Source organism: Miscanthus floridulus, chromosome 17 (genome assembly GCF_019320115.1).
Source record: "Miscanthus floridulus cultivar M001 chromosome 17, ASM1932011v1, whole genome shotgun sequence".
NCBI classification, from domain to species: Eukaryota; Viridiplantae; Streptophyta; class Magnoliopsida; order Poales; family Poaceae; genus Miscanthus; species Miscanthus floridulus.
The window spans coordinates 4957298-4971918 of NC_089596.1; positions in this window are offsets into that span (position 1 = coordinate 4957298).

Genomic DNA, 14621 nt, shown 5'->3' on the forward strand with positions numbered 1-14621 from the left:
CTATATCATTTTTTCCAATGAAGGATATGGCTGAAATGGCATATACAATATCGCTGCCAATCCAAACACTATTTGCATCGATCCATCATCATGCCTTCCTATGGTAGATTTACCTTCACTATATATTTATAGATGCTGTTTACATGTGATTTAATGTGACAACATTAGATAATCCTATTAGAGAGCTTCTATTTTTTATTTTGTTAATTAGTGATTGCCTTGTGCAGGCCCAGCCTTTGAGAGAAGGTACTCAGTTTGGCAAACTCTGACCAATTCAGAGTTATCATTGACCAATTCAGTTTCTCTTTTATGGAACTGTTCTTACAATCCTATACCTATTTTTTTACTGAATACTGAACTATATTTCTGCAGACTAACCTCGTAAAAAAAGTACTCCATTTTGCATATTGGAGGATATAATCCATTGTGAAATGGGTGATGAAGAATAGACATGGCCTTATGAATTTTTTCCTACACCCAATCCAAGAATAACCAAAGTTCCTGTTATCCTCACCTAATCCTCACCTAAATTAGATAATGAACTAATGTCTATGTAGTTTATATATATGTTTGATTTAGTGTTCAGCATTGCAAAATTTTAATTTCTACTGTTCTGTACCTCGTCTGTATTGTATTGCTGGACTTTGTGTAAATATCAATCAGTTATTCGTAATGGTGTTGTAAAGCATGTCAACATTGTGTATTCCTTTTAATCGGCCAATTTCGCATATTTTCAGTCTTCCAGATAAATGCTATTATTAAATAGCTCATTGAATAACTAAGAAAGAAGCCTAAAAGATAACAGATATTAATAGCAACGGTAGTTATTTAAGAAAATTGTCATACTACTATCATCTTGAGCTATAGATAGTTTTACTGCTAAATTTGCAACAAAAAAATAAACTTTAGCAAAATGTGGTCTTGCAAAATTAATGAAAATATAAAGCTACTTCTATTCCTGAACTTCTAGCACTTGAACCTCTACTAATGTAGGTTGATATAAATTCTCAGAGTGTGAACACTGAACACCCTGTTGATCATGTACTATGCAATTCAGCTTCTGTAGCTAATCTAAATAATTATTCTTATAATATTTCTAACTTTTTATTGTGTCTTTTGCAGTAAGAAAACATTTAATATTTCTATCTTCTACGCAATTGGCTTCACAGTGCGGGCAAGCGCACACGGTCGAGCGGCAACGCCGCGCGTTTTTTCTAGTTATTGGGAAAGCAGAGTTTAAGCACAGAACAATCACAATCAACGGTGCCGCCCGTAGTTTTCCCTTGTGGCTAGGACCACAAAACCATGTATGTATATGTGATGCTGGAGGAATATAATCGTGTCCGTTCTCTTTTGTGAGGAGCAAGAGGCAAACTCACGATACGTGCTCATTTGGTTAGAATAGTGCGCATTCATCTATGACATAAAGATTTATTTCAACACGTATTAGAACAGATAGCACAAGCTATATGTTCCGGAACAACGCGCGAATATGTTTACTGGTCAATCACATATATATCATAGCTTTATGATTATTCGTGAACATGTACCTAAGGTTTATTTCTGAAATCTGAAGCTGAGTGATGTTAGCAATGCTCGTTGTAGAAAATAAAACTGTAAAATAAATAATCTTAATCTATGTCTAATATTAAAGAACGAAAATTTCTTTCTTTTGCCTCTCACACTCTCTTTGTCGGTTTATTATCTCTCAATCCTATCTTTCTTGCTTTGAGTTTGAAGCTGCAAAACCTTCCGTTACTGTCACATGACACAGGTCACTCATGTCTTGGACCAGTTGCCCGAGCCCACTCATCAGTCGCGGATCCACGGGGGGCTAGGGGGGCAGCAGCCCCCCTGTGAGAGTGATTTTCCTTTATATTTACTGTAGAAAAAACGTGATTTCATCGTTAATCTTTGACATTTGTTCTAAATCTCTATTGATTAGCCCCCCCCCCCCCGAGGTGCTCATCTTGGCTCCGCTAATACCACTCATGGTGTGGTGCATGTGCAGGTATATAGCTCATCTTTCACTTTATTCTTAAACCCACAACAATTGCACACAATAACTACATGTTTAAGTTGAGTCACTATTTTATCAATTTTTCATAACGGGATTAACCATGTATCGTACAAACATTTATTATGGATCTTAAAATTTATTTAATTTAAGATTGGACCAAACCCAATAAATCTAGTAAAAATTGCTAACTCATTATCATGGCACGAGCACTACGTAATAAATCGTATGTCTCGTTACAACGTATGGGTGTGTTTGTGTTGGGTTAATAAACCCGGGGTTCCTTACGGGCCGGCTTCACAAACAAAGGCTCGGTCCAGCGGACAACGTTGCAGACGATGCGTAACTCATGGGCCGGCCCAAAACACCTAAGCGACAGGCCAAAAGGACAATCCAATCTCCGACCGGAAGGCCTTACGAAGAAGGAACAGCATTCGCTTTCGACACCGGCCCACCTCCGAAAGGTCTCTCCGACCGAAAGGTCTGGCCAAACACCACTTCTGACTCCGACCTGGGTCTCCAACCAGGGATGCGCCAAACCCCCGCTCACTGCTCTTCTCCAACTGGGGCAATCAGAGCCGATTGGGACTAATCGACCAGGGACGCTCACTCGGTAAGGACCAGAAAATAGACGGAGAAAGTAAGGCAGGGCACTCAAGTCAACCGTAATATCGATGAACGTACCCTGTACACCTACATGACAGTACCCTGCGACCTCCCTGTCATAACAGAACCCAAGCAGTGTTGTAGGCGCCGATATTTTATCTACAATGTTGTGGGCGCCATCAACTCCCATACCAAACAAACACGGTAAGGCTCCCCCACATGCCTCTGAACATCAACAGTCTTGTGGGCGCTGGCATTTACCGTACCAGGCGAATATGGTAAAACCCCCTGCATGCCTCTCGGCATCAACAGTATGGCAGGCACCGACGTCTGCCATACCAGAAGAAGACGACGCAACCTCCCACGTGTATCTGACATTAAACAGTATTGTGGGCGCCTAACATCATCTTGTACCTACCAGCGTGGGCAACAAGACTTAGTAGCATACGTATTCTCTCCCTCTCACTTGTAAGGCCATCCCCTTCATCTATAAAAGGGGATGCGCTATCTCCCAATAAAGAGATCGATCAAGTTTACTAGTACACAACAACAGAACCATCAGGTTCAAACCACAAGCACACGCTCGAACAATTAGCACATAGCGGGGCTCCTGTCACTCTCGCCCCTTCAGACCAGAGTCCGGCCGAACCACTTGTACCCCCCCCCCCCATCTTTCTCCCTTCCGTTTGTAACCCCACACCAAACTTCGAGCACCTGAGCTCAGGAAAAAAGTCACTGGTCGACTCAAACTGGACATAGGGCATGTTGCCTGAACCAGTATAAACCCTGTGTCATTGAGTGCTAGGCCACCTCCGATCACAATGTACAGCAAAACTACAAATAGTTATGTGTTGGTCACTTTCTGCACCGACAGTTGGCGCCATCCGTGGAGAGGACGCTGTACGTTCACACTTTTGGTTATCGACTGGCCCACTTTTCCACCACCTTCGCCATGGCGGGCTCAAGCGATATGACTCGCTTCGGCTCACTAGAGTTTCCCTTACTCCAACCTGTTGGGATGTGGGTTCCACCCATCTTCAAGCTGTCCTAGGCCTTCCTCTTCGGAAGCCTGGACTTCGTCGCCGACTGGCTTGACGTACTACACCTCCACGAGGAGGCACTTGTTCCGGCGCCCGTCGGAGGGGCGCCCTCCATCGGCTTCGGGATGCACGACGACTTCAACGACGAGGCGCCTGTGCTTCATTCCAAGCAAACTCTCTGCTCAAACCCTGCTATGAGTAATGTATATACTGTTATTTACTCTCTATTTGCTATCTCCCGCCGATTATCCGGAGCGACCATATTATCTGCACCGCAAAAACCATACGACCGGTTCCCCTACAGCCTCACATCCCCCGCAGACGCGTGCGCTTGGGGGCTCTGAAGGGCGCTGGCGCTGCCCCCTCTCACATCCGAATTCGTGGGAATTGTGAGCTATGCTCCCACCATTTTCCATGAACTCCTAGATGACGAGGTTGAGAGCGATGGCTCCAGCATCGGCAATGTGGCACCTAGCCACCATCCGTCTCGGGAGTGCGCTATGGTGGACGCTCTGGGACAGCCATCGGTGGTTGCGGACTCTATGCAGACTCACACCCCTACGGACCCACGTGCGGCGGCCCTCGCACTTGCACAAGAGCACACCGAGGAGCTATGATGACAGTGGTAGAACCAGCCACTGCCTACGCAGCCACGCCGCCACGCTCGGTGCAGCACATTGCGCCCCATGCGCATGACCCGACGAGTGGTGCATGGGGTCACGCCCGCCAGGTCTAGCGCGACATCATGAATGAGGGGAATGACCCCCACAGTTTGCTCCGGCTAGCCAGAACATCGCCGCTACGGCAATGCTTCTGCGCAGCATTCCCAAGCCCGTTGACCCTAGAAGCGGGCAGTCTACCAGAACCTCTGGGCGATGGTATAAGTCGTCGCTGTTCAATAGGCGGAAAGCTCCGCTTCATGACTTCGACATGCACCCTATCTCCCCACTATAGGAGTGGGGATGCACCAGACGGATCGCTCCATCCGCTCATTGCTACAGCTACCAAGCACCGTTCGGGAGGCCACAGCTATGTCGTGGTCTGACCTGGCACCTGCTCCACACCGATCGCCGGTACGCGAACGGCTCGGTCCGCATCAAGACGCTCGCAACATCATCCGTGGCCGGCATCAGGCCCGGCATGATGATGACATCTATCGGGTGGCGATGAGGGCAGGCGACCCGGGTCCTAGCTGAACCATCGAGGGGAGCAGTGAAACGCACTCTAGGCATGGTCGCCGGCCAGACGACCGGAGTCCTAGCCCTGAGGGCCTAGGACCATGGGCCTTTGGTTGGCGTATCCGGAGAGCACCATTCCCACAGCGCTTCCGACCGCCCACCAACATCACCAAGTACATCAGGGAGACGAACCCTGGTATTTGGCTCGAAGATTTCCGGCTCGCCTGCCGAGCCGGAGGTGTGGATGATGACCTTTTCATCATTCAATATCTCCCCATCTGCATGGGGGAACATGTTTAGGTGTGGCTTGAATTCCTCACGCACGACAGTATTCATGACTGGGTGGACCTCAAGAGGGTCTTCGTCATAAATTTCTAGGGGATGTATGTTCGCACTGGTAACTCCTGGGACCTCAAGAGCTGCCAGCAGGAGCCCAGCAAGTCCCTACGAGATTACATCCATAGGTTCTCCCAACGATGCAATTCCCTCCCTGTTGTCATCGACGCGGACGTCATCAGCGCGTTCCTCTCCGGGATGACCTACGAGTCCTTGATCCACAAGCTTGGCTATCTGAAGCCCCGTACCATCCATGACCTGCTCGACGTCGCCACTAACCACGCCTCCGGTGAGGAGGCGGTCAGAGCGGTCTTCAACAGAGGCCGGGACAAAGGCAAGGCCTAGAGCGTGGACTAGGATGAGGGCCCCTTCACATAGAGGGGCAAGAAGAACAAAAAGGATCGACGCCGACGGGACAACACCGCATTGGTCACCGTAGCTGATCGCATGAGCAAGCAGCCCCAGCAGGGCCTACCTAACCACTTCAACATGCTCATGGATAGCCCATGCACCAACCATGCCTACCCCATCAAACACCTCTACAAGGACTGTGAGCTCCTCAAATATTTCCTTCGACAGGCCGGCAGGCCAAAAGAGGGAGACGGCAAAGAGGCGGCAGCCAAGAAAGGAGGTGCGGCGGGTAAGGACGGAGATGGCTTCCCTGACCCTGAGGAATGCATCATGATCTTTGGTGGATCCAATGCCATCTTGTCCAAGCTCCAGCACAAGGTGCGCTATAGGGAGGCATGCGCTGCCAAGACGGACGTCCCCTCCTTCTTTAGCTAGTCAGAATCTCCGATCACCTTCGATCAGAGGGACCATCCCTCCCACATCACGAGACCAGGATGCTACCCGCTCCTCGTCGACCCCATCGTCCCATAAGAAGCGCCTCACCATGGTGCTGATGGACGGAGGTAGCGGCCTCAACATCCTCTACGTCGACACCCTCGACGCCATGCACATCCCCTAGTCAGAACTCCGCCTAGTGGGCTCTCCCTTCCATGGGGTGATCCTAGGAGCGCAGGCATACCCACTCGGGTAGATCGACCTGCTTGTCACATTTGGCAACCGAGCCAACTTCTGCTCGGAGGTCCTCACCTTCGAAGTGGTGGACTTCCCAGGGTCCTACCATGCCATTTTGGGGCGGCCATGCTACGCCAAATTCATGGAAATCCCCAACTATACCTACCTCAAGCTAAAGATGCTAGGACCAAACAGCGTCATCACCGTGAGCAGCACCTTCTTGCATGCCTTCACGTGCGACCGCGAGCATATCAAGATTGCCACCGCGGTCATCAACTCGTCCGATCTCCCATGGCTCGGGGAGTCGTCGACCCCAGCAGTCTCGGACTGCAACAAACCAACCACCTTGATGGCCTTCCGCTCACTAGAGGAAACCAAGGCGGTGGGAATTGGCCCCACCGACCCAACCAAGACAGTGCGGATTGGGACCCAGCTCCTGGCCAAATAGGAATGCAAGCTCATCGACTTCCTGCACGCTAAGCGCGATGTCTTCGCATGGAAGCCATCTAACATGTCGGGCATACCATAGGACGTAGCCGAGCATGCACTGCGCCTCATCCTAGGCTCAACGCCCGCTAAGCAATGCTTGCACCGCTTCGATGACGAGAGGCGTAGGGCCATAGGTAAAGAGATCGCCAAACTCCTGGTGGTTGGATTCATTAGAGAGGTATTCCACTCTAACTGGCTCGCCAATCCCGTTCTTGTTAAAAAGAAGATCGGGAAATGGAGAATGTGTGTTGATTATACTGGCCTCAACAAAGCGTGTCTAAAGGATCACTTTCCTTAGCTGCGCATAGACCAGATAGTTGACTCCACCTCGAGTTATGAGATCCTCTCCTTTCTGGATGCCTGCTCGGGCTATCACCAGATCGCGATGAAAGAGTCCGATCATCTTGCAACCTCGTTCATCACCCCATATGGTTCGTACTGCTATGTAACCATGCCTTTTGGCCTGAAGAACACTGGCACCACCTACCAAAGGTGCATGCAGAAATGCTTCACCGACCAAATCAACCCACTCGATCAGCCTGATCAAGCCGAGCAGCCAAAACCAACAATCGTCATCTATGTTGATGACATAGTGGTTAAAATGGCTCAAGCTTGTGACTTGATCGCAAACTTGGCCACAATGTTCATGAACCTCCGAAGGTTCAACATCAGATTGAATCTCGAGAAATGTGTTTTCAGGGTTCAAAAGGGGAAGATGCTAGGATACATCGTGTCCGAGCGTGGCATCGAGGCCAACCGTGAAAAGATCACGGCCATCTCCAACATGGGCCCTATACGCAACGTCAAGGGTGTGCAAAGACACACCGGCTGTCTGGCTGCCCTGAGCTGATTCATCTCCTGGCTCGATGAACGAAGGATGCCACTCTACAAGCTCCTCAAAAAGACAAACGCCTTCGTCTAGACTGAGAAAGCTCAACAGGCTCTAGAGAGCCTCAAAGCGTCACTAACGTCGTCCCCAATCCTCGTCGCTCCTAAACAGGAAGAACCCCTCCTCCTCTACGTCATGGCAAGCAACCATGTGGTAAGCGCTGCCCTGGTCATCGAAAGGGAGGAGCCAGGACACCACCTTAAGGTCCAGTAGCCCATATATTTTGTCGGGAAGGTACTCACCGACCCCAAGGTCTGGTACCCCCAAGTGCAGAAACTCCTATACGTCGTGCGGATGGCGATCCAGAAGCTCCTGCACTACTTCATCGACCACAAAGTCGTGGTCGAAACTTCATACCCGCTCGGGGACATCATCCGCAACCGCGACGTCGCAGGACGGATCTCCAAGTGGGCACTCGAACTCATGGGCCATGACATTAGGTATATCACCCATACCGCTATTAAATCTTAAGCTCTCATAGATTTTGTCACCGAATGGACGGAGGTGCAGCTACCAACCCCGGACGTTACCCACGAGTACTGGACAATGTACTTCGATGGGTCTGTAATGGCACCTGGCTCAGGAGCTGGACTGGTTCTGATCTTCCCAGACGGGAGTAGGCTCCGCTATGCCATCCACCTCTATTTCTCAGCCTCAAAAAACACCGCAGAATACGAGGCCCTCATCAATAGGCTGCACATCGCCATCGAGCTCGGTGCTACGCAACTCTACGTCCGCGGTGACTCGGAGTTGGTCGTTGACCAAGTCATGAAGGAGTTCTCCTACAAAAGCCCCCTCATGGTGGCATACTGCCAGGAGGTGCACAAGCTCGAGGGCAAATTCTAGGGGATCAAGCTGCATCATGTCCCCCGAAAGGACAACAATGCCGCTGATTTTCTCGCAAAATTGGCCGCTAGACAAGATCCATCTCTAAGCGGGATCTTCATCAACAATCTCCATGAGCCATCCGCTCGCATCCTGGAAGGTCCGATCCAGACACACCCCAATGCCAAGCCAACACCTAGGGGCTCCGACCCCGACACCAAGCCGATGCTCGAGGGCTCCGACCCTAGTGCCTCTATGACGACGTCACCCGCTGACATCACCGTATTGGCACTTGATCAAACCAACTGGCGAGCGCTGCTACTCGCCTACCTCCTTGAGGTGGTTCTCCTACCCCAAAGGACTGAAGCCCGATGGATTGCTCGACGCACCAAGACCTTCGTCGCGCTCGGTGATGAACTCTACAAACAGAGTCCATTAGGAGTGCTCATGAAGTGCATCCCCACCAACCAGGGGAAGCAACTCCTCCTCAAAGTCCATGCCAGGATTTGTGGACATCATATAGCCCCAAGGTTGCTGGTTGGAAGAGCCTTTCGCCAAGGTTTTTACTAGCCCACCACGCTATGAGATGCAGAGGAGGTTGTCCGTAGGTGTGAGGGATGCCAATTCTATGCTCGACAAACTCATTTGCTAGCACAGGAGCTTCAAACCATCCCCATCACCTGGCCATTCATGGTCTGGGGCCTCAACATGGTAGGACCCCTCAAAAAGGGCCCGAGCGGCTTCACTCACCTACTTGTAGTAGTCAACAAGTTCACAAAGTGGATAGAGGCCAAGTCCATCACCAACATCCGCTCGGAAGAGGCATTCAAATTCTTCCTCGACATCAACTACCGGTTCGGCATTCCTAACTGCATCATCACTGAACATGGGACTAACTTCACCGAAAAGAAGTTCATGGACTTTAGTGATAGATACGGCATCAGAATCAACTGGGCCTCGGTCGGACACCCATGTACTAACGGTCAGGCCGAGCGTGCCAATGGCATGGTCCTCCAAGGACTTAAGCCATGCATATTTGACTGACTCAACAAGTACATCGAGCGATGGGTTTCAGAGGTCCCAGCGATTCTCTGGAGCCTAAGAAAGACCCCGAACTGATCCACAGGGTTCACACCCTTCTTCCTAGCCAACGGAGCTGAAGGAGTGCTGCCCTCCGACCTCGACCACGGCATCCCAAGAGTGAAGGCTTTCAACCGCGACCGAGCCATGGAGGATCAGCAAAACACAGTCGACCTACTCGAGGAGGCCCATGAGACAACCATTATCTGCTTCGCTCACTACCAGCAAACTCTTCGTAGGTACCACGAAAGGAAGATCAGGGGGAGGATCCTCGAAGTCGGTGATCTCATGCTCCGGAGGGCCCAATCAATGAAGGAAAAACACAAACTCTCTCCACTATGGGAAGGACCCTATATGGTGACCGAAGTGATTCGATCGGGCACCAACCGACTGAAGGACGACAACGGCAACAATCTCGCCAACACTTGGAACATTGAACAGCTACGTCGTTTTTCCCCTGAATTCGGTCTCACAGCTTTTATTCAACAGTTGCTCCTATAAAGCACCCCAGCCTAAACACTTTTAGCCTAGGTCGCTCGAGGGCTCCATGAGGATACAATACTAAATACTACCTCTCTTTTTTACTATCACATGGTAAAAACTTTGTCCCCGAAAGAAAGTGTGTTACATTCCTATAATTACCCTACATAACTTTGTTCTTACTCCCAACTGAACGCACCCCACCATGACCTACGGTTATGAGCAGCTGAGTCCCACGGGCTATGCCCAGGTTCTTAAAAGCTGCAACCTATGGAATGAACGGGCAGGTGCGAAAAAGAAAGGATAAAAAGAAAAGCTATGCTAGGATAAAAAACAAGGAACGGATAGTGATTCTATCACAAAAACAGAACTGATGTATTCATTGATACAAAAACTATTCACACGAGGGCTCACCCATGAACTCAACGATTACATTTTCTGACTACTTCTACTCCAAATACTACTGTGGCCGCTCGACGGCATCGGCTGACGCCAAAGGAGAGGCCACGGCACACGCCACCGGACATAACCACCACAGCAAGGGCCCTGCCCGGTTTCGCACCCTCAACTTCAGCGAGCACAATGGGTACCTCAAGAGCCCCGCCTGGTTCTGCTCCCTCAACTTCGACGAGCGCAACAGGTGCCTCAAGGGCGTCACACTCATAGATGCTCAACAGAAGAGCATGGAGCTCCTGACCTTCTCATGCAGTCGAGGTAGCTCCTAGGCAGGGACGCTGCCCGCCAAGGTATGGCCGCTGTGGCTAAAAGATATCTCATCAAATTTTATGAACTGGCCAACCTAAGCAGCTGCAAGGGCAAAACCTCCCACCGGCGCAGTCCCGAGCGTCTTCCTCTCCTACAAGGCTCGCCTAGGGAAGACTCGCTAGAAGGAGTCCACATGCAGCTCCATCCCGATGAAAGCCTCGCAGACGGTGACAAAGCCGGCGATGTACGACACCCTCTAGTGCGCCACCTCCTTTAGCGAAACTAGCCCCTTCTCGGCGAAGGCGGCCAGCACCATCTCATCTACGTTGGGGGACCTCCGACTTGACATCACGCCCCTAAATCATGAATGGGTCTGTGAGTTCTCCTTTCCTTCTCCCTTCCCCTATTTAAAGAAGAGGCAGAGTAGTTGAGGAAAGGTGAGAGGATTGGGGCAAGAAACCTTCTCTCTTCCCCCATTCAAGGCGGATGGGAAATGACGGGACGCACCCTAACTGGTAGGACACACACTGTCCGATGGAACGGTGCCTGGTTGGATAGGATGTGTCCTGGGCATGGCCCTGGCCCACCACTACCGCATGACCAGGCACGAGAAACAAAGCGCCACCATGCGCAGGTAGCTCTCCGCCTTCCTAGGCAGGACTTGGAAAAAACCAAACAACGGGATCTCCACTAAGAGAGACCATCGGGCTTCCTAAGTCAATCGAACGACTCAGGAAAACACCAAGAGACAGATAAGGAGCAAAGGGACGCCCCACGTGGGCCATGCCAACTCCGTCACGAACAATGAGCACGGATCCTGGTCGGACATTTCTAATTGGAGCTCTTCAAACCCCGTCACTCGAGTCATCAAGGTAACATTACCAACCCCCACTATTTCTTTATATAACAATTCATACATCCATACACGCATTCATTCCATACACTCGTGCACCCCGAATGATTCGACCCGAATTGCCTGGGGGCTCGGGGCATCGCATATGCGGTTAAATGCATCACAACGCTCCGTGTTGCATCACGAAGCGGCAGTTGCCTCATTCAACATGAGCAACGATCAACTGAGGCTCGAAGGTCGGCCCACTAAGGGCTCAAGGCCGCCTCACGTCAAACAGAGCCAGGGGAGAAAATGCAGATGAGCCCCGAGCGGCCCTCGCCCAGTCTGCCCTAAAGCAGACAGGGTCATCTCAACTTTCTCGTTCGATCCTAAACCTCGCCAAACCCACAGAATCTCCATCGAGGGGAGGCCAGCAGGCCACCCGGGTCGGTTTCCAAAACCACCTAGGCATCTGCCGGGTTACAGGTTAAGGAGCAATGGAATGTCACAAGAGGGCTCTACCGACCCTATCATGAACGACGGACCCAAATTTCACTCGATCATACCCGTTAGCGAGCTCACCGAGCGCGTCACTCGAGCCCGAGCGATCGAGGCAAGCGACGTTAGCTCAGTCCCTCCGGTTGTGAGAAACCGCGGACGGGATAACGCACAAAACTCAACCGACCCCTGCCAAAGGCCAACAGGGCTCAGGGGCTCAAGATACATAAACTAACTATCTCGACTGCGCGGGCTGCACTGACGCCAGGATCCGCAAGCTCCGTCTCGCTAGATCCCAAAACTAACTACCTCGGCTATGTGGGCTGCACCGACACTAGGATCCATGAGCTCTGTCTAGCCCGATCCCTAAACTAACTACCTCGGCTGCGCGGGCAGCACCGACGCCAGGATCCGTGAGCTCCGTCTCGCCTGATCCCAAAACTAACTGCCTCAGCTACGTGGGCTGCACCGACGCCAGGATCCACAAGCTCTGTCTCGCTCGATCCCTAATCGAAACTACCTCGGCTGCACGGGCTGCACCGATGCTAGGATCCGCGAGCTCCATCTCGTCCGATCCCTAAACTAACTGCCTCGGCTACGCGGGCTGCACCGACGCTAGGATCCGCGAGCCCCGTCTCACCCGATCCCTAAAAAACTGCCTCGGCTACGCATGACACCTTGGTTGATGACTCTGTCTTGACTAAAATACACGCACACATGCCCGCTGACAAAAAAACCCCAAGCAATTCGGCCCGAATCGCCCGAGGGCTTAAGGGCTACACCCGTGGGTGCGCTCACGCGCACCCACCGACGAAACAAAACGTCCCCCGCTGGCAACAAAACCCCCCCAGACAATTCTACCCATATCGCCCGGGAGCTCGAGGGCTACACCCGCGGGTGCACTCGCGCACACCCACCGTCAAGACAAAAATCCCCCAAACGATTCTACCTGAATCGTCCGAGGGCTCGGGGACTCCTGTCAGGTTCATAAACCCGGGGTCCCTTATGGGCTGACTTACCAAACAAAGGCTCGGTCCAGCGGACAACGTTGCAGGCGACGCGCAACTCATGGGTCGGCCCAAAACACCTAAGCGACAGGTCAGAAGGACAATCTAATCTTCGACCGGAAGGCCTAGCCAAGGAGGAACGGCGCCCGCTTCCGACTCTGGTCCGCCTCTCTGACCAGAAGGCCTCACGAAGAAGGAACAACATTCGCTTCCGACACCGACCCACCTCTGGACGGCCTCTTCGACCGGAAGGTCTAGCCAAACACCGCTTCTGACTCTGGCCTGGGTCTCCAACCGGGGATGCACCAAACCCCTACTCACTGCTCTTCTCCAACTAGCGCAATCAGAGCCGACTGGATCCAACCGACCGGGGACGCTCGCTCGGTAAGGACCAGGAAACAGACAGAGAAAGTAAGGCAGGGCACTCAAGTCAACCGCAATATCGAGGAATGTACCCTGTACACCTATAGGACAGTACCCAAGCAGTGTTGTAGGCGCCGATATTTTCCCTGGCATAACAGAACCCAAGCAGTGTTGTAGGCGCCGATATTTTCCCTACAGTGTTGTGGGCGTCGTCAACTCCCATACCAAACAAACACGGTAAGGCTCCCCTACATGCCTCTAAGCATCAACAGTGTTGTGGGTGCTGGCATTTACCGTACCAAACGAACATGGTAAAACCCCCTGCATGCCTCTCGACATCAACAGTATGACAGGCACGGACGTCTGTCATACTAGAAGAAGACGACGCAACCTCCCACGTGCATCTGACATTAAACAGTATTGTGTGCACCTACCATCATCTTGTACCCGCCGGCGTGGGCAACAAGACTTAGTAGCATATGTATTCTCTTCCTCTCACTTGTAAGGCCATCCCCTTCATCTATAAAAGGGGATGCGCTCTCTTCCAACAAAGAGATCGATCAAGTTTACTAGTACACAACAACAAAACCATTAGGTTCAAACCACAAGCACATGCTCAAACACTTAGCACATAGCGGGGCTCCTGTCACTCTTGGCCCTTTAGACTAGAGTCCGACCGGACCTCTTGTACCCCCCATCTTTCTCCCTTCTGTTTGTAACCCCACAGCAAACTACGAGCACCTGGGCTCAGGAATAAAGTCACCAACCGACTCAAACTGGACGTAGGGCACGTTGCCTGAACCAGTATAAATCCTGTGTCATTGAGTGCTAGGCCACCTCCGATCACAACGTATAGCAAAACTACAAATATTTACGTGTTGGTCACTTTCTGCACCGACAGTTTGCTAGTATAATATTAAAAGAGGAAAAGTTTTTTGGCTTGTCTGTTCCTCCACTCCATCAAGTATAAGAGTCATAACCGGTTTTACTAAAGGTACTAGTACGTGATGAATTAGAGATAACATTCATAATTAGTTTATTGTCATGTCTGGACTCGAAAACAACTTATGCTCATATGAGTTAGAATAACGTGCGTCCATTCATAGTAAAAATAAGACCATGTTTGGATCTCATGGTCTAAAGTTTAGTTGGGTACTAAAATTTTGACTATTTTAGCACATTTGTCTGTTCTAGTGAACAAATATCTTTTTTGTGAGTTTGGTTAAACTTTAGAGCACATGTTTTGAGCTTCA